We start from the raw sequence: 22860 nt of genomic DNA, 5'->3' as shown, positions 1-22860 counted from the left end.
ACCTGCCAATCTTCCACCTGGGGAACACCTTTCTGCTCGCAGTCTCTCTTCTAATTGTACAATGCTTTCTCTAAGAATAGTAGGGGTGTTGAGTGACCTGCTATGCTGTTCTTGAGTGTCAGGGGAGGTACATTCTACAGTCTGTCCTTTGATATTAGCTGAATCAGTGTTGCCTCTTGAGTTCCTTTGGCCTCTGCATCCTCTTGAGAGGTGTCCACTCAGGCCACATTTGAAGCAGTGGTCACACTGTTCCTCTTCACCCCGGTCTTGACATCCTCTGCATGCCCTCTACCCTCTGTTTTGGAACTGGTGAGATGGTCGTGCTGAGTACTGAACATTCTTCCTCAGCTCAGCCACTTCCTCTCTCAGCTGTTTCACTGCATCCATCAGTTCAGTTTCTGAAGAGCTTTTTGGAGTTTTTATCTTCTGACTTTTAACACTGGCCTTGACTGAAGTGCTGTGTTCAGATGGCTGGTCATTGTCTGTTTCCCTGTCACTATACAGCTGGTAAGTAGTTGTTTCTGTTTTTAGCTCATTTATTCTGGCTGGCTTATTTGGGATACTTTTCTTCAATTTCTGCTGTGTCTCCCAATCAACAGCAGCAGCATCATTCATTTTCTCTATCAATATCTCGTCAGTCACTCCTAGATCATCTAGGTGAGGTTTCAGCTGCATTTTAACATTATCACTCAGTAGTCCTGTACTGACTGACCTAAGAAACTTCTTCTGAATGAGGTCTGGGCTATACTGTACATCTGAGCTGGCATCTTCTGCAGCCGCCAGTAGCCTCTCTTTGAGTTCAACTGCACGAAAAAGAAAATTCTGAGGGGATTCTTTTGCATCTTGAGTTATGTTAATGAGTCTGTGGAACATATCTGTAGTGTTGTTTTCTTTGAAATGGGCTTTAAGAATCGTCTTCAACTGCACGAGTGTCAAATTATTTTTGGCTTCCAGCATATCACGTAAACTGAGCCCTGGTGTAGCAGCTTTTACTACGGCTTCAACAATTTCTACATCACTGTGGCCTTTACGAGTCTATTTGGTACATGAGGTTAGTGTATGATAACTTGTCTTTCTGCCCCAATTCACCTATCTGGCCATTAATCCGAAACTCGCGTCTGATAACCACTTCAGGGGCTCTGGAGAATGGGAGTTCTGGCGGGCTAGCCGTCCTGTTCATTTTTTCCCGAAGCCGACTCATTTCCTCCTCGAGCATTTTGGTCGACGTCTGGAATGTCAACTGCATTTCAGCATACTGTTTTTGTAGCTTTTGTAGCTCCTCTTCATTTTTATCATACCTCTCTGGTTTGGGCGCGTTTTCTCTCAATCGCTTAGCTGTAGCTAACAACTCTTGCCCAAATGTCTCTGCTACATCTTGTTCCTCCACTTCAAAAGCATTCTCTACTGACTCATTAATTGCTCGGATCAACGTGTGTTTCTTCTCCTTGTCTGATGAAACTTTAGCTCGGATACACACTTCTTTAAGCTGTTCCACGTTTAGCCGACACAGTAGCTCCGTTAGCTGATCCTGTAACTGCTCCAGCTCCATTTTGCGTGTTCCAACGTTCGTTCTTTTTTTTTTTCTTCAGACTTCTTTTTTGTATCACGTTGAGTCCCTGTTCGGGCGCCAATTTTTTTGCACACTTGAAGAAAGTAATACTCTCAACGGCGTGCTGGGAAAAGTTTTTCGTTTAATCCAAAGTTTCCACAATACAGCTCACTTCACCATTTACATCTCCCGCCTTCCGTTCTCAGTGGCTACTTCTTCTCTCTTTCACCGTTATGCAACTGCATTATATCCCAGTACTACAGCGCCACTTCTGGCCAAAACATGCAACAACATCGTAACAAAAGAAAATAAAAGGCCACAACTTAATGGAAAAGGGACCAAAGAAAAGACTAAATGGGGGGTATGTCACAAAGGCATCATGTAAATTGTGATATACATGAACTTGAGTGTAGTCATGTGTACACGGTGACTTGAACTGGGTCTGTCTCACCTATAAAGAGCCTCTGTGTGGCTCCTCTCCTCCTTTACGGCCATACCACTCTGAACACGCCCGATCTCTTCTGATCTCAGAAGCTAAGCAGCGTCCGGCCAGGTTAGTACTTGGATGGGAGACAGCCTGGGAATACCCGGTGCCGTTAGCATTTTGGCCCTCTGAGCAGCAGGCCTCACCTGGTCCTCCTTCCTCATGTTTCACTCCCTCTGTAAACACGCAATTTCCCTCGGGAGAATAAAGTTGTATCTTATCTTATCTTATATGAAAGCATACATTCAGAAAATGAGTATTGCACATGGTCATAATATGAGAAGATTGAATGCACATGAGAAGTGAAGAACACGAGCCACTGTGTGACAATGATGATGATGAGGATGAAAGTGAGCGTCAGAGATGTAAGTGGTCCCTCTGTATGTTCTATGTGATGATTATCAGTTTCATTAGGTAAGACTTCATTATCCAGAAATGTGTGTTTCTGATGAAGGCATCATGTAAATTGTGATATACATGAACTTGAGTGTAGTCAAGTGTACACGGTGACTTGAACTGGGTCTGTCTCACCTATAAAGAGCCTCTTGGTGGCTGCTCTCCTCGTTTACGGCCATACCACTCTGAACACACCCGATCTCGTCTGATCTCGGAAGCTAAGCAGCGTCGGGCCAGGTGAGTACTTGGATGGGAGACCGCCTGGGAATACCCGGTGCAGTAAGCATTTTGGCCCTCTGAGCAGCAGGCCTCACCTGGTCCTCCTCCCTCATCTTTCACTCCCTCTGTGAACACGCAATTTCCCTCGGGAGAATAAAGTTGTATCTTATCTTATCTGAAATGTTAGTGTTCTTCTGATGAAGGCATCATGTAAATTGTGATATACATGAACTTGAGTGTAGTCATGTGTACACGGTGACTTGAACTGGGTCTGTCTCACCTATAAAGAGCCTCTGTGTGGCTGTTCTCCTCGTTTACGGCCATACCACTCTGAACACGCCTGATCTCGTCTGATCTCGGAAGCTAAGCAGCGTCGGGCCAGGTTAGTACTTGGATGGGAGACCGCCTGGGAATACCCGGTGCCGTAAGCATTTTGGCCCTCTGAGCAGCAGGCCTCACCTGGTCCTCCTCCCTCGTGTTTCACTCCCTCTGTCAACACCCAATGTCCCTCGGGAGAATAAAGTTGTATCTTATCTTATCTTATATGAAAGCATACATTCAGAAAATGAGTATTGCACATGGGCATAATATGAGATGATTGAATGCACATGAGGAGTGAAGTACACGAGCCACTGTGTGACGATGATGATGATGATGATGATGATGATAATGATGATGAAAGTGAGCGTCAGAGATGTTAGTGGTCCCTCTTTATGTTCTATGTGATGATTATCAGTTTCATTAGGTAAGACTTCATTATCCAGAAATGTGTGTTTCTGATGAAGGCATCATGTAAATTGTGATATACATGAACTTGAGTGTAGTCATGTGTACACGGTGACTTGAACTGGGTCTGTCTCACCTATAAAGAGCCTCTGTGTGGCTGCTCTCCTCGTTTACGGCCATACCACTCTGAACACGCCCGATCTCTTCTGATCTCAGAAGCTAAGCAGCGTGGGGCCAGGTTAGTACTTGGATGGGAGACCGCCTGGGAATACCCGGTGCCGTTAGCATTTTGGCCCTCTGAGCAGCAGGCCTCACCTGGTCCTCCTTCCTCATGTTTCACTCACTCTGTGAACACGCAAGTTCCCTCGGGAGAATAAAGGTGTATCTTATCTTATCTTATATGAAAGCATACATTCAGAAAATGAGTATTGCACATGGGCATAATATGAGAAGATTGAATGCACATGAGAAGTGAAGTACACAAGCCACTGTGTGACGATGATGATGATGATGATGAAAGTGAGCGTCAGAGATGTTAGTGGTCCCTCTTTATGTTCTATGTGATGATTATCAGTTTCATTAGGTAAGACTTCATTATCCAGAAATGTGTGTTTCTGATGAAGGCATCATGTAAATTGTGATATACATGAACTTGAGTGTAGTCATGTGTACACGGTGACTTGAACTGGGTCTGTCTCACCTATGAAGAGCCTCTGTGTGGCTGCTCTCCTCGTTTACGGCCATACCACTCTGAACACGCCCGATCTCGTCTGATCTCAGAAGCTAAGCAGCGTCAGGCCAGGTTAGTACTTGGATGGGAGACCGCCTGGGAATACCCGGTGCCGTAAGCATTTTGGCCCTCTGAGCAGCAGGCCTCACCTGGTCTTCCTCCCTCATGTTTCACTCCCTCTGTCAACACGCAATTTCCCTCGGGAGAATAAAGTTGTATCTTATCTTATCATATATGAAAGCATACATTCAGAAAATGAGTATTGCACATGGTCATAATATGAGAAGATTGAATGCACATGAGAAGTGAAGTACACGAGCCACTGTGTGACGATGATGATGATGAAAGTGAGCGTCAGAGATGTAAGTGGTCCCTCTGTATGTTCTATGTGATGATTATCAGTTTCATTAGGTAAGACTTCATTATCCAGAAATTTGTGTTTCTGATGAAGGCATCATGTAAATTGTGATATACATGAACTTGAGTGTAGTCATGCGTACACGGTGACTTGAACTGGGTCTGTCTCTCCTATAAAGAGCCTCTGTGTGGCTGCTCTCCTCGTTTACGGCCATACCACTCTGAACACGCCTGATCTCGTCTGATCTCGGAAGCTAAGCAGCGTCGGGCCAGGTTAGTACTTGGATGGGAGACCGCCTGGGAATACCCGCTGCCGTAAGCATTTTGGCCCTCTGAGCAGCAGGCCTCACCTGGTCCTCCTCCCTCATGTTTCACTCACTCTGTGAACACGCAAGTTCCCTCGGGAGAATAAAGTTGTATCTTATCTTATCTTATATGAAAGCATACATTCAGAAAATGAGTTTTGCACATGGGCATAATATGAGATGATTGAATGCACATGAGAAGTGAAGTACACGAGCCACTGTTTGACGATGATGATGATGAAAGTGAGCGTCAGAGATGTAAGTGGTCCCTCTGTATGTTCTATGTGATGATTATCAGTTTCATTAGGTAAGACTTCATTATCCAGAAATGTGTGTTTCTGATGAAGGCATCATGTAAATTGTGATATTGTGGTGATTATACCACAATTCCCCCTCGGACTATGGTGTGGGTAGGTGTGTTCCCCACGGTGGTTAAAAGGGCGAGGACTTCCGGTCCGTAGGTGTTGTTGTTCTGCTGTATTGATTGTACGAGACGAGTGAATCCGCATGTCTATAAAGTGGACGTTAAAACTCAATACGCAGCCTCCGACTCCCGTCCTTCGGCACTACACTGGTGACCCTGACGCGAGTCTCGACGAAGTATCCGAGACTGGACTGAACATGGCCGTTTTTCTCAAATTGCCGGAGTTTTGGGAGACGTCCGCGGCGGCATGGTTCGCACAGACGGAAGCTCAATTCGCCCTCCGCGGGATAACGGATGACGACACACGCTATTTCCACGTCGTCTCCGCACTGGGGAGCTCTACAGCGGCCCGGACAGTGGGGTGTATTACTTGTCTTCCTGCCCTGGAGAAATATGCAGCATTCAAGACTCTCCTGCTCAAAACCTTCGAGCTGTCACGGCCGGAACGAGCCCGACGCCTGTTCGCTATTCACGGCCTCAGAGACAGTAAGCCCTCAGAGCACATGGAGATGATGCTGAACCTGCTAGGTAAAGAAGAGCCAAATTTCCTGTTCATGGAACTGTTCCTTCGGCACATGCCGCCACACGTGCAAACAGCCTTAACTAATACAACTATCACGGAGCCACGAGCTTTCGCCGAGGAGGCTGATCGCTTTTTCCTGGCTACCCAGCGTTTCGCCCCTGAGGTGCTAGCCCCGACGCGCAGCTACATGCCCCCCAGCAGAGGAATGCTAACTACAGGAGACCCTGTGACTGCTGACGGCCGCACAAATTCAGGCATGTGCTACTTCCATGCGCGTTTCGGCGCTAAAGCTAAGAGATGCCGGCCCCCTTGCAACTATGGACCGGCGGGAAACGACAGGGCCCACGTTCAGTTGTAGCCGTGAGCGTGGGTGCAACAAGCAGACTACTATTCATTAAGGACACCCTCTCCAGGCGTAACTTCCTCTGCGACACCGGAGCTAACAGGAGCGTTTTGCCGGCCACGAGGAGTGACACCGCCAGCGGAGGCTACGGCCCCCCATTGACGTCTGCTAACGACACCCCTATCCGCACCTATGGCACAAAGACTGTGAACCTGTGTCTCGAGGGCCGGCAGTTTACGTGGGATTTTGTTACGGCCGACATTTCCTTCCCCATCCTCGGTGCGGATTTCCTGTGCGCTCATGGACTACTAGTGGACGTCAAGAACAGCCGCTTGGTAGACGCATTGACATTCTCCTCGCTTGCTTGTGTCCGCGGTGAGGCAACATACGGCGGACTCTCCAGCTCTCTTGCTGAGGGGGACAGATATCAACGCCTACTTGGTGAGTTTCCCAGCCTGACGAAGCCCACCTTTTCCGCCACTACCATCAAGCACGGGGTTGAACACCACATTGACACTAAGGGCCCCCCGGTCTACGCTAGGGCCTGGCGGCTCAATCCTGTCAGGCTGGCAGTCGCCAGGTCAGAGTTTGCCAACATGGAGTGCCTGGGCATTATCCACTGCTCTGACAGCCCATGGGCCTCACCCCTCCACATCGTCCCTAAACCAGATGGCGGTTGTCGTCCGTTCGGAGACTACCGCCGCCTTAACGACGCTACCACACCGGACCGCTACCCGGTCCCCCACATCCAGGATTTCTCCGCACATCTGGCTGGCAAACTGGTTTTCTCCAAAGTGGATCTGGTGCGGGGCTACCACCAAGTCCCGGTGCACCCTGCAGACATCCCCAAAACGGCGGTGGTCACGCCGTTCGGACTGTTTGAGTTCCTGCGGATGCCGTTTGGACTTAAGAACGCTGCACAGTCTTTCCAGCGGTTGATGGATTCGACGCTAAGAGACATGCCGTTCATTTTCGTTTACCTAGACGATATTCTCGTTGCCAGCTCCTCGGAGGGAGAGCACCAAGTACACCTCCGGGATCTCTTCAAAAGGCTCGACCAGCACGGCTTGATTATCAACCCTGCGAAGTGCGTGTTCGGGTTGCCCTCCATCCAATTCCTCGGACATATGGTGAGCAAAGAGGGGGCTGCCCCCCTCCCTGCAAAGGTGGAGGCCGTGTCCGCCTTTCCAAGACCGCACACAGCTCGTGCACTCCGGGAGTTTCTGGGGATGGTGACCTTTTATCACCGGTTCATCCGCCGGGCCGCCCACACTATGCGCCCGCTATACGAGGCTCTTAAGGGTAAGTCCCCCGGTCAGGCCGTCGACTGGACGGCTGAGAGGGATGCCGCGTTCGATGCCACCAAAGCCGCCCTGAGCCAATCCACCATGCTGGCCCACCCGTCGCACAAGGCCCCCATCGCTATCACCACGGACGCGTCTGATTATGCTGTGGGAGCGGTGCACGAGCAATGGGTCGACGGCGCCTGGCAGCCACTCGCCTTTTTCAGCCGCCAGTTGACCCCCAGGGAGCGCAAGTACAGTGCGTTTCACAGAGAGCTCCTCGGCCTCTGGTTGGCAGTCCGCCATTTCAGGTTCCTGCTGGAAGGTCGAGAGTTTACGGCATTCGTGGATCATAAGCCGCTCACGTTCTGCATGTCCAAGGTGGCCGAGCCGTGGTCGGCCCGCCAGCAGCGTCAGCTCTCCTTCATATCGGAATACACCACGGACATCCGACACGTCGCCGGAAAGGACAACGTGGTGCTCTGTGTAGCTGCTCTCCTCGTTTACGGCCATACCACTCTGAACACGCCCGATCTCGTCTGATCTCGGAAGCTAATCAGCGTCGGGCCAGGTTAGTACTTGGATGGGAGACCGCCTGGGAATACCCGGTGCCGTTAGCATTTTGGCCCTCTGAGCAGCAGGCCTCACCTGGTCCTCCTCCCTCATGTTTCACTCCCTCTGTCAACACGCAATTTCCCTCGGGAGAATAAAGTTGTATCTTATCTTATCTTATATGAAAGCATACATTCAGAAAATGAGTATTGCACATGGGCATAATATGAGAAGATTGAATGCACATGAGAAGTGAAGTACACGAGCCACTGTGTGACGATGATGATGATGACGATGATGATGATGATGAAAGTGAGCGTCAGAGATGTTAGTGGTCCCTCTTTATGTTCTATATGATGATTATCAGTTTCATTAGGTAAGACTTCATTATCCAGAAATGTGTGTTTCTGATGAAGGCATCATGTAAATTGTGATATACATGAACTTGAGTGTAGTCATGTGTACACGGTGACTTGAACTGGGTCCGTCTCACCTATGAAGAGCCTCTGTGTGGCTGCTCTCCTCGTTTACGGCCATACCACTCTGAACATGCCCGATCTCGTCTGATCTCGGAAGCTAAGCAGCGTCGGGCCAGGTTAGTACTTGGATGGGAGACCGCCTGGGAATACCCGATGCCGTAAGCATTTTGGCCCTCTGAGCAGCATGCCTCACCTGGTCTTCCTTCCTCATGTTTCACTCCCTCTGTCAACACGCAATTTCCCTCTGGAGAATAAAGTTGTATCTTATCTTATCTGAAATGTTAGTGTTCTTCTGATGAAGGCATCATGTAAATTGTGATATACATGAACTTGAGTGTAGTCATGCGTACACGGTTACTTGAACTTGGTCTGTCTCACCTATAAAGAGCCTCTGTGTGGCTGCTCTCCTCGTTTACGGCCATACCACTCTGAACACGCCTGATCTCGTCTGATCTCGGAAGCTAAGCAGCGTCGGGCCAGGTTAATACTTGGATGGGAGACCGCCTAGGAATACCCGGTGCCGTAAGCATTTTGGCCCTCTGAGCAGCAGGCCTCACCTGGTCCTCCTCCCTCATGTTTCACTTCCTCTGTCAACACCCAATTTCCCTCGGGAGAATAAAGTTGTATCTTATCTTATCTTATATGAAAGCATACATTCAGAAAATGAGTATTGCACATGGGCATAATATGAGAAGATTGAATGCACATGAGAAGTGAAGTACACGAGCCACTGTGTGACGATGATGATGATGATGATGAAAGTGAGCGTCAGACATGTAAGTGGTCCCTCTGTATGTTCTATGTGATGATTATCAGTTTCATTAGGTAAGACTTCATTATCCAGAAATGTGTGTTATTGATGAAGTCATCATGTAAATTGTGATATACATGAACTTGAGTGTAGTCATGCGTACACGGTGACTTGAACTGGGTCTGTCTCACCTATAAAGAGCCTCTGTGTGACTGCTCTCCTCGTTTACGGCCATACCACTCTGAACACGTCTGATCTCGGAAGCTAAGCAGCGTCGGGCCAGGTTACTACTTGAATGGGAGACCGCCTGGGAATACCCGGTGCAGTAAGCATTTTGGCCCTCTGAGCAGCAGGCCTCACCTGGTCCTCCTCCCTCATGTTTCACTCCCTCTGTCAACACGCAATTTCCATCTGGAGAATAAAGTTGTATCTTATCTTATCTGAAATGTTAGTGTTCTTCTGATGAAGGCATCATGTAAATTGTGATATACATGAACTTGAGTGTAGTCATGTGTACACGGTGACTTGAACTGGGTCTGTCTCACCTATAAAGAGCCTCTGTGTGGCTGCTCTCCTCGTTTACGGCCATACCACTCTGAACACGCCCGATCTCGTCTGATCTCGGAAGCTAAGCAGCGTCGGGCCAGGTTAGTACTTGGATGGGAGACCGCCTGGGAATACCCGGTGCAGTAAGCATTGTGGCCCTCTGAGCAGCAGGCCTCACCTGGTCCTCCTCCCTCATGTTTCACTCCCTCTGTGAACACGCAATTTCCCTCGGGAGAATAAAGTTGTATCTTATCTTATCTGAAATGTTAGTGTTCTTCTGATGAAGGCATCATGTAAATTGTGATATACATGAACTTGAGTGTAGTCATGTGTACACGGTGACTTGAACTGGGTCTGTCTCACCTATAAAGAGCCTCTGTGTGGCTGCTCTCCTCGTTTACGGCCATACCACTCTGAACACGCCCGATCTCGTCTGATCTCGGAAGCTAAGCAGCGTCGGGCCAGGTTAGTACTTGGATGGGAGACCGCCTGGGAATACCCTGTGCCGTAAGCATTTTGGCCCTCTGAGCAGCAGACCTCACCTGGTCCTCCTCCCTCATGTTTCACTCCATCTGTCAACACCCAATGTCCCTCGGGAGAATAAAGTTGTATCTTATCTTATCTTATATGAAAGCATACATTCTGAAAATGAGTATTGCACATGGGCATAATATGAGATGATTGAATGCACATGAGGAGTGAAGTACACGAGCCACTGTGTGACGATGATGATGATGATGATGATGATGATGATGATGATGATGAAAGTGAGCGTCAGAGATGTTAGTGGTCCCTCTTTATGTTCTATGTGATGATTATCAGTTTCATTAGGTAAGACTTCATTATCCAGAAATGTGTGTTTCTGATGAAGGCATCATGTAAATTGTGATATACATGAACTTGAGTGTAGTCATGTGTACACGGTGACTTGAACTGGGTCTGTCTCACCTATAAAGAGCCTCTGTGTGGCTGCTCTCCTCGTTTACGGCCATACCACTCTGAACACGCCCGATCTCGTCTGATCTCGGAAGCTAATCAGCATCGGGCCAGGTTAGTACTTGGATGGGAGACCGCCTGGGAATACCCGGTGCCGTAAGCATTTTGGCCCTCTGAGCAGCAGGCCTCACCTGGTCCTCCTCCCTCATGTTTCACTCCCTCTGTCAACACGCAATTTCCCTCGGGAGAATAAAGTTGTATCTTATCTTATCTGAAATGTTAGTGTTCTTCTGATGAAGGCATCATGTAAATTGTGATATACATGAACTTGAGTGTAGTCATGCGTACACGGTGACTTGAACTGGGTCTGTCTCACCTATAAAGAGCCTCTGTGTGGCTGCTCTCCTTGTTTACGGCCATACCACTCTGAACACGCCTGATCTCGTCTGATCTCGGAAGCTAAGCAGCGTCGGGCCAGGTTCGTACTTGGATGAGAGACCGCCTAGGAATATCAGGTGCCGTAAGCATTTTGGCCCTCTGAGCAGCAGGCCTCACCTGGTCCTCCTCCCTCATGTTTCACTCACTCTGTGAACACGCAAGTTCCCTCGGGAGAATAAAGTTGTATCTTATCTTATCTTATATGAAAGCATACATTCAGAAAATGAGTATTGCACATGGGCATAATATGAGAAGATTGAATGCACATGAGAAGTGAAGTACACGAGCCACTGTGTGATGATGATGATGATGATGATGATGATGATGATGAAAGTGAGGGTCAGAGATGTTAGTGGTCCCTCTTTATGTTCTATGTGATGATTATCAGTTACATTAGGTAAGACTTCATTATCCAGAAATGTGTGTTTCTGATGAAGGCATCATGTAAATTGTGATATACATGAACTTGAGTGTAGTCATGTGTACACGGTGACTTGAACTGGGTCTGTCTCACCTATAAAGAGCCTCTGTGTGGCTGCTCTCCTCGTTTACGGCCATACCACTCTGAACACGCACAATCTCGGATGCTAAGCAGCGTCGGGCCAGGTTAGTACTTGGATGGGAGACCGCCTGGGAATACCCGGTGCCGTAAGCATTTTGGCCCTCTGAGCAGCAGGCCTCACCTGGTCCTCCTCCCTCATGTTTCACTCCCTCTGTCAACACGCAATTTCCCTCGGGAGAATAAAGTTGTATCTTATCTTTTCTGAAATGTTAGTGTTCTTCTGATGAAGGCATCATGTAAATCGTGATATACATGAACTTGAGTGTAGTCATGTGTACACGGTGACTTGAACTGGGTCCGTCTCACCTATAAAGAGCCTCTGTGTGGCTGCTCTCCTCATTTACGGCCATACCACTCTGAACATGCCCGATCTCGTCTGATCGCGGAAGCTAAGCAGCGTCGGGCCAGGTTAGTACTTGGATGGGAGACCGCCTGGGAATACCCGGTGCCGTAAGCATTTTGGCCCTCTGAGCAGCAGGCCTCACCTGGTCCTCCTCCCTCATGTTGCACTCCCTCTGTCAACACGCAATTTCCCTCGGGAGAATAAAGTTGTATCTTATCTTACTTTATATGAAAGCATACATTCAGAAAATGAGTATTGCACATGGGCATAATATGAGAAGATTGAATGCACATGAGAAGTGAAGTACACGAGCCACTGTTTGACAATGATGATGATGATGATGAAAGTGAGCATCAGAGATGTTAGTGGTCCCTCTTTATGTTCTATGTTATGTCAGACGAGATCGTGCATGTTATATTGATATATGGACAAATAAAGGTTGTTGACTCTCAAAAAAAAAAAAAGGAACAAGGGAAAGAAATCAAAGACAATATGGTCGTAACAGTGTAAACACATGGTAATATACAATGATTGTGATTGTGTGATTGTGGAATATTTAAATAAATAGACAACGCAACTAATGAATCCGATGGTTCTGAATAACCTAACATAACAGAATATAGGAAACAAATAGTAATGGCAATGTCACGAGCTGCTGTTGATTTGCTAATGTTTATAAGTTATGACAGTAGCAATGCTGTACTGTACATTGGATTTTGTAATTTGATTACTTGCTCATTTCATAATGGACTGGTCTGAAAGAGCCTTGTTGACTTGCATCTGACCCTGGGAGTCGATCTGTTCTATTTGTTTGTTCTTGGCTTGTGCTGCTCCAAAGTTCTGGCAAACTATTTAATAACATTTTGCTTTTATGAAAGCACACATTCAGAAAATGAGTATTGCACATGGTCATAATATGAGAAGGTTGAATGCACATGAGAAGTGAAGTACACGAGCCACTGTGTGACGAAGATGATGATGATGATGATGATGATGATGATGATGATGAAAGTGAGCGTCAGAGATGTTAGTGGTCCCTCTTTATGTTCTATGTGATGATTATCAGTTTCATTAGGTAAGACTTCATTATCCAGAAATGTGTGTTTCTGATGAAGGCATCATGTAAATTGTGATATACATGAACTTGAGTGTAGTCATGTGTACACGGTGACTTGAACTGGGTCTGTCTCACCTATAAAGAGCCTCTGTGTGGCTGCTCTCCTCGTTTACGGCCATACCACTCTGAACACGCCCGATCTCGTCTGATCTCGGAAGCTAAGCAGCGTCGGGCCAGGTTAGCACTTGGATGGGAGACCACCTGGGAATACCTGGTGCAGTAAGCATTTTGGCCCTCTGAGCAGCAGGCCTCACCTGGTCCTCCTCCCTCATGTTTCACTCCCTCTGAGAACACGCAATTTCCCTCGGGAGAATAAAGTTGTATCTTATCTTATCAGAAATGTTAGTGTTCTTCTGATGAAGGCATCATGTAAATTGTGATATACATGAACTTGAGTGTAGTCATGTGTACACGGTGACTTGAACTGGGTCTGTCTCACCTATAAAGAGCCTCTGTGTGGCTGCTCTCCTCGTTTACGGCCATACCACTCTGAACACGCCCGGTCTCGTCTGATCTCGGAAGCTAATCAGCGTCGGGCCAGGTTAGTACTTGGATGGGAGACCGCCTGGGAATACCCGGTGCCGTAAGCATTTTGGCCCTCTGAGCAGCAGGCCTCACCTGGTCCTCCTCCCTCATGTTTCACTCCCTCTGTCAACACGCAATTTCCCTCGGGAGAATAAAGTTGTATCTTATCTTATCTGAAATGTTAGTGTTCTTCTGATGAAGGCATCATGTAAATTGTGATATACATGAACTTGAGTGTAGTCATGCGTACACGGTGACTTGAACTGGGTCTGTCTCACCTATAAAGAGCCTCTGTGTGGCTGCTCTCCTCGTTTACGGCCATACCACTCTGAACACGCCTGATCTCGTCTGATCTCGGAAGCTAAGCAGCGTCGGCCAGGTTAGTACTTGGATGGGAGACCGCCTGGGAATACCCGCTGCCGTAAGCATTTTGGCCCTCTGAGCAGCAGGCCTCACCTGGTCCTCCTCCCTCATGTTTCACTCCCTTTGTCAACAACCAATGTCCCTCGGGAGAATAAAGTTGTATCTTATCTTATCTTATATGAAAGCATACATTCAGAAAATGAGTATTGCACATGGGCATAATATGAGATGATTGAATGCACATGGGGAGTAAAGTACAGGAGCCACTGTGTGACGATGATGATGATGATGATGATGATGATGATGAGGATAAAAGTGAGCGTCAGAGATGTAAGTGGTCCCTCTGTATGTTCTATGTGATGATTATCAGTTTCATTAGGTAAGACTTTATTATCCAGAAATGTGTGTTTCTGATGAAGGCATCATGTAAATTGTGATATACATGAACTTGAGTGTAGTCATGTGTACACGGTGACTTGAACTGGGTCTGTCTCACCTATAAAGAGCCTCTGTGTGGCTGCTCTCCTCATTTACGGACATACCACTCTGAACACGCCCGATCTCGTCTGATCTCGGAAGCTTATCAGCGTCGGGCCAGGTTAGTACTTGGATGGGAGACAGCCTGGGAATACCCGGTGCAGTAAGCATTTTGGCCCTCTGAGCCGCAGGCCTCACCTGGTCCTCCTCGTTTCACTCCCTCTGTGAACACGCAATTTCCCTCAGGAGAATAAAGTTGTATCTTATCTTATCAGAAATGTTAGTGTTCTTCTGATGAAGGCATCATGTAAATTGTGATATACATTAACTTGAGTGTAGTCATGTGTACACGGTGACTTGAACTGGGTCTGTCTCACCTATAAAGAGCCTCTGTGTGGCTGCTCTCCTCGTTTACGGCCATACCACTCTGAACACGCCCGATCTCGTCTGATCTCGGAAGCTAATCAGCGTCGGGCCAGGTTAGTACTTGGATGGGAGACCGCCTGGGAATACCCGGTGCCGTAAGCATTTTGGCCCTCTGAGCAGCAGGCCTCACCTGGTCCTCCTCCCTGATGTTTCACTCCCTCTGTGAACACGCAATTTCCCTCGGGAGAATAAAGTTGTATCATATCTTATCAGAAATGTTAGTGTTCTTCTGATGAAGGCATCATGTAAATTGTGATATACATGAACTTGAGTGTAGTCATGTGTACACGGTGACTTGAACTGGGTCTGTCTCACCTATAAAGAGCCTCTGTGTGGCTGCTCTCCTCGTTTACGGCCATACCACTCTGAACACGCCCGATCTCGTCTGATCTCGGAAGCTAATCAGCGTCGGGCCAGGTTAGTACTTGGATGGGAGACCGCCTGGGAATACCCGGTGCCGTAAGCATTTTGGCCCTCTGAGCAGCAGGCCTCACCTGGTCCTCCTCCCTCATGTTTCACTCCCTCTGTGAACACGCAATTTCCCTCGGGAGAATAAAGTTGTATCTTATCTTATCTGAAATGTTAGTGTTTTTCTGATGAAGGCATCATGTAAATTGGGATATACATGAACTTGAGTGTAGTCATGCGTACACGGTGACTTGAACTGGGTCTGTCTCACCTATAAAGAGCCTCTGTGTGGCTGCTCTCCTCGTTTACGGCCATACCACTCTTAACACGCCCGATCTCTTCTGATCTCGGAAGCTAATCAGCGTCGGGCCAGGTTAGTACTTAGATGGGAGACCGCTTGGGAATACCCGGTGCCGTAAGCATTTTGGCCCTCTGAGCAGCAGGCCTCACCTGGTCCTCCTCCCTCATGTTACACTCCCTCTGTCAACACGCAATTTCCCTCGGGAGAATAAAGTTGTATCTTATCTTATCTTATATGAAAGTATACATTCAGAAAATGAGTATTGCACATGGGCATAATATGAGAAGATTGAATGCACATGAGAAGTGAAGTACACGAGCCACTGTGTGACGATGATGATGATGATGATGATGATGATGATGATGATGATGAAAGTGCGCAGCATCCAGACAGAAATGCCATCAATGTGTGTAAATTTGGGGTAAATTGGGGAATATTGAAAATTTTCTAAAAATGTTGACCCGGGTCATCAATTTTTGAAACTGGAGAAAACTTTAAAAGCCAATATCTGTGACAAGGAAGGAGATAGAGAGCTAAAATTGCAGACGCAGCATCCAGGCAGAAATGCCATCAATGTGTGTAAATTTGGGGCAAATTGGGGAATATTGAAAATTTTCTAAAAATGTGGTCATCGATTTTTGAAACTGGAGATACTTGAAAAGCCCATATCTGTGACAAGGAAGGAGATAGAGAGCTAAAATTTCAGACGCAGCATCCAGGCAGAAATGCCATCAATGTGTGTAAATTGGGGCAAATTGGGGAATATTGAAAATTTTGGAAAAAAGTTGACACCCGGGTCATCGATTTTTGAAACTGGAGAAAACTTTAAAAGCCCATATCTGTGACAAGGAAGGAGATAGAGAGCTAAAATTTCAGACGCAGCATCCAGACAGAAATGCCATCAATTTGTGTAAATTTGGGGCAAATTGGGGAATATTGAAAATTTTCTAAAAATGTTGACCCGCGGGTCATCGATTCTTGAAACTAGAGAAAACTTGAAAAGCCCATATCTGTGAAAAGGAAGGAGATAGAGGCTTCTGTGTTCTTCTGATGAAGGCATCATGTAAATTGTGATATACATGAACTTGAGTGTAGTCATGTGTACACGGTGACTTGAACTGGGTCTGTCTCACCTATAAAGAGCCTCTGTGTGGCTGCGCTCCTCGTTTACGGCCATACCACTCTGAACACGGAAGTAAGAGGAGGTGTGTGTGAGCTCCAGGCGTGCGTGTATTTTGACTGATCCTGTGCGGCAATTTTGATTTTGAGTTTAAACTGTGGCGTTTCTTTAAGCCCAGATTTTTCGTTTCTTTGATAGCTCGGTTTTTGGAGCCACCCCCAGCAGTTTTGACTGTCTGGGGGACACTTTAAGTTATTTGTTTGTTTGGTTTGTGTTTTCCTGATGGAAAATAGTTTATACTGTGCTCCAAGTATGGTGAGAACCAGAGGAAAGGGAGCCAGAGTCGCTGCACCGGGCCCGGACCGGACGGCCGAGGCAAACGAGCCGATGGTGAAAGACGATCGGGCGTACAGGACCGTGGACGGTCAGAATATGACGGGAGAAATGGAGGACACACGTGCGGTGACAGCTCCTGACGTAGCCGAAAATGCGGAAGGAGGAAGAGGGCAGGAGAGAGAAATCATCAGAGAGGAAGAGATACGGATTATTAAGGATAAAGCTGAAGAGTTTCAGCAAAATTTAACGCTCGCGCTGGAGCTGATTGGAGAAGATAAAGTGACCGCAATGGAGCTGATCCAGGCAATACAAGACACTTGTGGGAAAATCATCGCCTGCCGGTACACGGGCAGAAATAAATATGAGATCACAATGAATCACCCGAAGGGGAAAGAAAGACTATTGGACGGCATAAAAATTGGACAGACCGCGATCATGTCCAAGGAGTTATGTAATGATGAGCTGGTGGTCTCGTTTCTGGGGCTGCCGGCGTATATCACGGACAGCGTCATTCTGGGCAAGCTGAACAGCTGGGGAGTGAGTGCAGTATCCCCGATCATCAGGAGAATGTGGCCGGGAACTAGAATTGCTGACGGAACAAGATACGTGAAAGTTAAATTCACGGAGACGGTCCAATCACTTCCATATTCGACCAAGTTTGAGACGGCTTTTGGAGCAGAGTTCTTCAGAGTTTTGCACGACAAACAGGTGAAAGTGTGCAGACAGTGCATACAGACTGGTCATATCCTGAGGGACTGTCCAGATTTCCTTTGTAGAAAATGTGGAGAGCAGGGGCACTATGCAAGGGAGTGCATGGGCAGAGGGAACAAATGCCAGAGCTGCAAAAAGGAGAGCAGCAGATGTGTTTGTGAGGACGTTGATCATGCTCCAGGGACGGGAGGAAAGCAACGTGAGGAGCAGGAAGAATCGAGAGAGAATATCTCTGAGAGGGAGGAGACCGAGAAGGATCGTGCGGAGGGGGAAGCGGAGAAAGGAAGAGACATACTGGAGTCGGACGGAGAGCAAGGAATGGAGGTGAGAGGATCGACAGCTGAGGTGCCGGGACATGGAGACGCAGCAGAGGGGCAGAGTGTGGATACATCGGAGAGAAAGGAGAGGAAGGTGAAAATTGTTCAACTTCAGCGGCCCCCAGAATCAGACTCAGAGATATGCTTGACGGGGTCTCAAGAGTCGGGGAACTCGGAGTCTGATATGGACCTCGGAAACAGCCAGGAGCTGGGGAAGAGAAGACTGCAATGGATGCTGAAGACAAGGGGATCAAAAAGAGGAAAAAGTAAGACGTGAACTGTAGCATAAAGCTGATGGGCCTGATTTATCTCTATGTATTTACAATGTTAAAAATACTATCGCAAAACACAAACGGCTTAAGATGTATTAACAAGATGAGAGATGTTTTAAGGGTGGATACTTTTGACATCCTCTGTGTACAAGAGACTAGGTGGACAAGGGAGTGGAGAAGCTATCTGAGGGATACATGGGCTGGAAAAGTGTGGGCAAACAACGGTGTAAATGGACGAGCCGGAGTCGCTATTTTTGCGAAAGGAGATAAGATCCAAAATGTTAAGGAAATAGTGAAGGATGATGAGGAAAGGGTGATCGGTATTGAATTTATTTACAGGAATGTGCTTTACAAACTTTTGAATATTTATGCACCGAATGAGGACAACAAGCGTGGAATTTTCTTTGATCAACTAAAACCGCATTTGGGAGGGAACATTTGTGTAGTGGGGGATTTTAACTGTGCACTTACGAGGTTGGATATATCAAGCAACAATACATACAAAAGTGATATAAGTAGGAAATCGCTAAATGAGCTTTTTGACTATTTCAACCTGGTAGATCTGTGGAGGGTGCGCAATATGGGAGAAAGGGGCTTTTCCAGACGACAGACGGTTCTGGGGAAACTTAAACAGTCCAGGATTGACTTATGTCTATTAGCATCTGGGCTGGAAAAAAAGATTTCAAAATGCTGGTATGAGTTCACAGGGTTTAGCGATCATGCAAGGTTATGGGTGGAGCTGGGGGAGAAAGAGCACAAAGGTGGAGGGTTATGGTGTTTAAATAACAGTGTTTTGCTGGATGGAAAATATAGGGAGAAAGTTGAAAATCTACTGAAAGAAAGAAAAAGAGAACTGCAGGGTGAGGGTTGTATAAATATGGGGGAGTGGTGGGAGGAGGTGAAATTGCACATCAAAAAAGTGACAATAAACTATTGTAAAAATAAAATGGAGAAGGAAAGAAGGACTGAGTATAGTTTAAGAGACCAGATTAATAAAGAGCTGGAAAGGTCGATTGCAGAGGAAAACTTCAACAATCTAAAATATCTCATGCTGAGAAAACAATTAGATGAGCTTGAGAAGAAACGGAGCAGAGGGGCAGCTATCAGATCAAGGATGAAGGATATTTTAGAAGGGGAAAAGAATACAAGTTTCTTTTTAGGGCTTGAAAAAAGACAGCAAAAGAAAGCTCATCTGCAAAACCTGAAAAATGAAGAGGGTAAGACAATGGAGAAGACAGGGGAAATGCTGGAGGTGGCTCATAAACATTTTAAAAAACTTTTTTCAAAGATGGAGGTAAACTCTACAGACCACAGTGTTTTTGAAGGGATAGAAAAAAAATTAGGGGAAGAGGACAGAGCAGACTGTGATAAAAACATAACAGAGGAAGAATTGGAAAGAGCAATAAATGGTTTGAATAAGAACAAAAGTCCAGGGCTGGATGGGTTATCGGGGGAATTTTACATCACCTTTAAACAGGTGATAAAGCCAATTCTCCTGAGAATCTTTCAATGCATGGAGCGGGAGGGGAAAGCATCTGGGGACTTCTTCATGGGGCTAATCCGAGTGGTGTATAAGAATAAGGGTGACAAAGGGGATTTGGGGAATTATAGGCCAATTAGTCTGCTAAATACAGATTATAAAATACTGGCTAAAATCCTGGCAAACAGATTGAAGGAGGTGATAGGCACAGTGGTGAATCCCTGTCAGTGTTATGGTGTGGTAGGGAGAGACATTAGTGACATCATCTTATCGATCCAGGACATCTTTGACAAAATGAATCAGAAGGGAGGGCTGTACATAGGGGTTGATTTAGAGAAGGCGTTTGATAGGGTGGATCATGATTTTTTGTTTAAAACACTGGGAAAGATGGGTTTCGGGGAAGGTTTCACTAAATGGATTAGGTTAATATATAGGAATGCCATCAGTAGGGTGAAAATAAACGGGAGGTTAACTGAGAGCTTCGCTCTGGAGAGGTCAATCAGGCAAGGATGCCCGCTTTCAGCTATGTTATACTCCATAGCGGCAGAACCCTTGTCTGCCCTCATTAGGAGGGACCCAGGGATTTTGGGGATTGAAATGGAAGATAAAACGGACACGAAAATCTACCAGTACGCAGATGACATAAGTATTACGGTTAGGGATGAGAGGAGTGTAGACAGGGTGCTGCAGCATGTAGAGTGCTATGAGAGGGCATCTGGGGCCAAAATCAATGCGGAAAAAAACGAGCTAATGGGCTTTGGTGATGGTTTCGATTGTGTAAATAAATGGAATTTTGTAAAGAGAAATGAAATGGTGAAGGTTTTGGGTGTATACGTAGGTAAGAATCGAGATGCAGCAACAAAACAAACGTGGGGTGAAATAGAGGGAAAAATCAAAATGCGATTGGATTTCTGGTCCGGGAGGAAATTGAATCTAAGGGGTAAAGTGATAGTAACTAACGCCCTCCTCCTGTCCAAGTGTCAGTATGCGCTAAGAGTCTGTGAAATGCCGGACAGGGTAATAGGAAAGCTGAATGACATGATGAGTGCTTTCATCTGGAATAAAAAACAGCATTTGATAGCCAGGAAGGTGCTCATCAATGGGCAGAAGGAGGGCGGTTTGAAATTGGTGGACCTGAAAAGTAAAAAGCTTAGTGCACGGATTCGACTGTTAGGGAAATTTATGGGAAACGCAAAGATTTACGCGTGGCAGAAGTGCCTCGACTCTTGCCTACAGGGGTGGGATAATAGAGGAGTGTTTAATCTATGTAGGGAAACGGAGCAAAGGGAAAGAGCACAGGTTAATGCATTTACAGGGGAAATACTTGAAGCGTGGAATATTTTACTGGGGGATTTAAAGTTTAAATGTGAGACTGCGGAGCAGGTGTTACACCAACCAGTTTTCAGAAATCCGGCAATAAGGTGTCAGGGGAAGGTATTTTCAGGGAGGTACTTGGAGGAACTAGGTTTAAATCAGGTGAAGCACTTTATCCAAAGAGGTGGTGGATTTCTGCAGGAGGAAGTAATCCAGGAGGTCAGGGGAAGATTAGGGAAAGTGAGACCAATAGAGATCAAAAGACTATGCCAGAGAATTTTAGAGGGGTTACCTCGTAGCTGGGTGGCGCTGGTGAAGGGGAGGAGGGCAGAGAAGGCTCTGGAGTTGGTCAGTTTCTCCCTCATCCAAGGAGGGAAAGAGCATGACATACGATCAGTTAACTCCAAGATACTATATAGAGTGTTTTTGGGAAAGGAAAAGAAGAAAGCGGCAGCTGAGGAAGTATGGCTAAGGCAGTTCCATGGGCTTCAGAGGGAGCACATTTGGTCAGATCTAAATGTGAAGTTCATTTCATCAGAGTGCTTTGATACAAATTTCAGGCTCAGACACAATAGAATATTTGTCAATTTGGTGCTAAACCAGATAAATAGACTCAACAGCAAGGTTTGTGATATATGTGAGGTGGAAGTGGAGACATTTAGGCACTTTATTTTTGAATGTAAGGAGTTAAAAGTGTTTTTTGAGAAACTGGACCAATGCTTTCAAAAATGTAGAGTCACAATCACGGAAAAGGAAAAATGGGAGAGGTTTTTTCTATTTGGGTATAAGGAAAGGAAAGCAGGGGTGAACAAATGGCTTATCAATTACATTCTGAGTTATGCCAAACATGTCATCAGACTTCGGAGAAACTATTCACATTTCGAGGACAAAAAAGTGAACATCTGGAGATTTTTCTGTAACTTTATGAAAAGGAATGTGAGTCTGCTGTGGGATGGTGGGGACAAGACTTTCAAACAAAAGGTGCTGGAAGATAACTGTCTATTTGTGTGTGGAAATCAGGGTGGGGTGCAAATGTCAATAGGTCAAGGGTGAGGGGTGATGGGTGAAGGAAAAAAAAAGAAAAAAAAAAAAGATGTGATGAATGGTGTTATGGATTGTTGGAAATAATTTGATTTGATTTGAAATGACTTGTATTTACTTGTGTAAAATGTATTTGTAAAAATATTTATTTTTTTGATAATAAAAGAAAAAAAAAAAAACACGCCTGATCTCGTCTGATCTCGGAAGCTAAGCAGCGTCGGGCCAGGTTCGTACTTGGATGAGAGACCGCCTAGGAATACCCGGTGCCGTAAGCATTTTGGCCCTCTGAGCAGCAGGCCTCACCTGGTCCTCCTCCCTCATGTTTCACTCCCTCTGTCAACACCCAATGTCCCTCGGGAGAATAAAGTTGTATCTTATCTTATCTTATATGAAAGCATACATTCAGAAAATGAGTATGGCACATGGGCATAATATGAGATGATTGAATGCACATGAGAAGTGAAGTACACGAGCCACTGTGTGACGATGATGATGATGATGATGATGATGATGATGATGAAAGTGAGCGTCAGAGATGTTAGTGGTCCCTCTTTATGTTCTATGTGATGATTATCAGTTTCATTAGGTAAGACTTCATTATCCAGAAATGTGTGTTTCTGATGAAGGCATCATGTAAATTGTGATATACATGAACTTGAGTGTAGTCATGTGTACACGGTGACTTGAACTGGGTCTGTCTCACCTA

General features: G+C 46.2%; 17 non-coding genes and 6 pseudogenes across 17 annotated transcripts; all 23 read left to right on the top strand.

Moving 5' to 3' along the window:
• The first annotated feature begins 2032 nt into the window (after positions 1-2032).
• LOC142993830 (5S ribosomal RNA) lies at positions 2033-2151 on the top strand (annotated as a pseudogene).
• A 445-nt stretch (positions 2152-2596) lies between these two features.
• Positions 2597-2715, top strand: LOC142993650 (5S ribosomal RNA). Its single transcript, XR_012961169.1, has one exon. It is a non-coding gene; the product is annotated as a 5S ribosomal RNA (ribosomal RNA).
• A 245-nt stretch (positions 2716-2960) lies between these two features.
• LOC142993712 (5S ribosomal RNA) lies at positions 2961-3079 on the top strand. Its single transcript, XR_012961229.1, has one exon. It is a non-coding gene; the product is annotated as a 5S ribosomal RNA (ribosomal RNA).
• Positions 3080-3542: 463 nt separating this feature from the next.
• On the top strand, positions 3543-3661 carry LOC142993737 (5S ribosomal RNA). Its single transcript, XR_012961254.1, has one exon. It is a non-coding gene; the product is annotated as a 5S ribosomal RNA (ribosomal RNA).
• A 445-nt stretch (positions 3662-4106) lies between these two features.
• LOC142993721 (5S ribosomal RNA) lies at positions 4107-4225 on the top strand. Its single transcript, XR_012961238.1, has one exon. It is a non-coding gene; the product is annotated as a 5S ribosomal RNA (ribosomal RNA).
• Positions 4226-4664: 439 nt separating this feature from the next.
• LOC142993727 (5S ribosomal RNA) lies at positions 4665-4783 on the top strand. Its single transcript, XR_012961244.1, has one exon. It is a non-coding gene; the product is annotated as a 5S ribosomal RNA (ribosomal RNA).
• Positions 4784-7840: 3057 nt separating this feature from the next.
• On the top strand, positions 7841-7959 carry LOC142993660 (5S ribosomal RNA). Its single transcript, XR_012961179.1, has one exon. It is a non-coding gene; the product is annotated as a 5S ribosomal RNA (ribosomal RNA).
• A 457-nt stretch (positions 7960-8416) lies between these two features.
• LOC142993705 (5S ribosomal RNA) lies at positions 8417-8535 on the top strand. Its single transcript, XR_012961222.1, has one exon. It is a non-coding gene; the product is annotated as a 5S ribosomal RNA (ribosomal RNA).
• Positions 8536-8780: 245 nt separating this feature from the next.
• On the top strand, positions 8781-8899 carry LOC142993726 (5S ribosomal RNA). The gene has a single exon (XR_012961243.1). It is a non-coding gene; the product is annotated as a 5S ribosomal RNA (ribosomal RNA).
• A 445-nt stretch (positions 8900-9344) lies between these two features.
• On the top strand, positions 9345-9453 carry LOC142993836 (5S ribosomal RNA; annotated as a pseudogene).
• Positions 9454-9698: 245 nt separating this feature from the next.
• On the top strand, positions 9699-9817 carry LOC142993636 (5S ribosomal RNA). Its single transcript, XR_012961156.1, has one exon. It is a non-coding gene; the product is annotated as a 5S ribosomal RNA (ribosomal RNA).
• Positions 9818-10062: 245 nt separating this feature from the next.
• On the top strand, positions 10063-10181 carry LOC142993639 (5S ribosomal RNA). Its single transcript, XR_012961159.1, has one exon. It is a non-coding gene; the product is annotated as a 5S ribosomal RNA (ribosomal RNA).
• Positions 10182-10647: 466 nt separating this feature from the next.
• Positions 10648-10766, top strand: LOC142993707 (5S ribosomal RNA). The gene has a single exon (XR_012961224.1). It is a non-coding gene; the product is annotated as a 5S ribosomal RNA (ribosomal RNA).
• A 245-nt stretch (positions 10767-11011) lies between these two features.
• Positions 11012-11130, top strand: LOC142993777 (5S ribosomal RNA; annotated as a pseudogene).
• Positions 11131-11587: 457 nt separating this feature from the next.
• On the top strand, positions 11588-11696 carry LOC142993835 (5S ribosomal RNA; annotated as a pseudogene).
• Positions 11697-11941: 245 nt separating this feature from the next.
• LOC142993751 (5S ribosomal RNA) lies at positions 11942-12060 on the top strand. The gene has a single exon (XR_012961268.1). It is a non-coding gene; the product is annotated as a 5S ribosomal RNA (ribosomal RNA).
• Positions 12061-13170: 1110 nt separating this feature from the next.
• On the top strand, positions 13171-13289 carry LOC142993736 (5S ribosomal RNA). Its single transcript, XR_012961253.1, has one exon. It is a non-coding gene; the product is annotated as a 5S ribosomal RNA (ribosomal RNA).
• Positions 13290-13534: 245 nt separating this feature from the next.
• Positions 13535-13653, top strand: LOC142993653 (5S ribosomal RNA). Its single transcript, XR_012961172.1, has one exon. It is a non-coding gene; the product is annotated as a 5S ribosomal RNA (ribosomal RNA).
• Positions 13654-13898: 245 nt separating this feature from the next.
• LOC142993794 (5S ribosomal RNA) lies at positions 13899-14016 on the top strand (annotated as a pseudogene).
• A 463-nt stretch (positions 14017-14479) lies between these two features.
• LOC142993831 (5S ribosomal RNA) lies at positions 14480-14598 on the top strand (annotated as a pseudogene).
• A 239-nt stretch (positions 14599-14837) lies between these two features.
• LOC142993845 (5S ribosomal RNA) lies at positions 14838-14956 on the top strand. Its single transcript, XR_012961305.1, has one exon. It is a non-coding gene; the product is annotated as a 5S ribosomal RNA (ribosomal RNA).
• A 245-nt stretch (positions 14957-15201) lies between these two features.
• Positions 15202-15320, top strand: LOC142993844 (5S ribosomal RNA). Its single transcript, XR_012961304.1, has one exon. It is a non-coding gene; the product is annotated as a 5S ribosomal RNA (ribosomal RNA).
• A 245-nt stretch (positions 15321-15565) lies between these two features.
• LOC142993719 (5S ribosomal RNA) lies at positions 15566-15684 on the top strand. The gene has a single exon (XR_012961236.1). It is a non-coding gene; the product is annotated as a 5S ribosomal RNA (ribosomal RNA).
• Positions 15685-22860: the final 7176 nt, after the last annotated feature.

This window comes from Genypterus blacodes, unplaced genomic scaffold (genome assembly GCF_046128005.1).
Source record: "Genypterus blacodes isolate CSIRO-AG114 ecotype Tasmania unplaced genomic scaffold, CSIRO-AGI_Gbla_v1 ptg000028l_1, whole genome shotgun sequence".
Lineage (NCBI taxonomy): Eukaryota > Metazoa > Chordata > Actinopteri > Ophidiiformes > Ophidiidae > Genypterus > Genypterus blacodes.
This window is presented reverse-complemented; position numbering and strand designations above follow the sequence as displayed.